This window comes from Echinops telfairi, unplaced genomic scaffold (assembly GCF_000313985.2).
Source record: "Echinops telfairi isolate 266 unplaced genomic scaffold, ASM31398v2 ScPeMD7_18;HRSCAF=68, whole genome shotgun sequence".
In the NCBI taxonomy this organism is placed as follows: Eukaryota; Metazoa; Chordata; class Mammalia; order Afrosoricida; family Tenrecidae; genus Echinops; species Echinops telfairi.
The window spans coordinates 92,154,264-92,155,264 of NW_022103915.1; positions in this window are offsets into that span (position 1 = coordinate 92,154,264).

Below are 1,001 nucleotides of genomic sequence, written 5' to 3' on the forward strand. Positions count from 1 at the left end.
CTGTTTGATTTTCATTCATTTCTTGAATGCATGTCTTCTTGTCTTTCATGTTAGGGAGATTTTCTTCAAACAACCCTTTGACAAATTTTCTTGTGCTTTTTTGCTTTCTTCTCCACTTTCTGTTCTGGAATTCCCATCACACAAAAGCTATTCCTCTTGATGGTGTTCTACAGAGTGCTCCATAGAAGTAAAGATCATGAAATGTCATCTCATACACTTCAGATGTGTTGTAAGGAATGACACATACCTGGGGAGGAGTATTATCCTCTAGTAAAATAGAAAGTCAGTGAAAAAAAGAAGAAGAAGAAGAAGACTCTATCTATATGAAATGGATTAAAACAGTGGCTGCAGCAATGGGCTCAAATATAGAGTGTTAGGACAATGGAATAGTACAGGAAAGTATTTTGTTCTTTTATTCTGAGGATCATTATGAATTGGAACCAACTCAATGGTAGCTAATAGCAACAACAAATGACTAATGATAATGAGCATCTTTTCATATGCTAGGATGGATATTTGTTCAATCTTTTCCCAGTTTTTCAATCAAGTGGCTTGTTTTATTAGTGTTGAGTTTTAAGAGTTTTCCGTGCATTCTTTTGACATGTAAGATATAAATCCCTTGTCAGACACTCTGCATTTTAGAATACATGTAATAACAGAAAGGAATGTCTGTAAAGGTGGAAGAGGTATGCAAACCAGCATTCTTTCTAAAACTTTAGGAAAATGGCATAAAACTGAGCATCAGAAAAGCATCGAGCTTGTATCTTATATGGCTATTGTGAGAAAGCTGGAATTATGGGACTACACGATCCTGACAGGAGTCCTGGTGGCATAATGGTCATGCATTCACCTGCTGATTGCCAGGCCAGCGGTTAGAAACCACTGCTCCTTGGGTAAAGGGGCTTTCTACTACTGTAAAGAGTTACAGTCTTCCTAATTCACAGGGGACAGCTCTACCCTGGCTTCTGGTGTTGCTATGAGTTGCCATTACCTTGATGGCC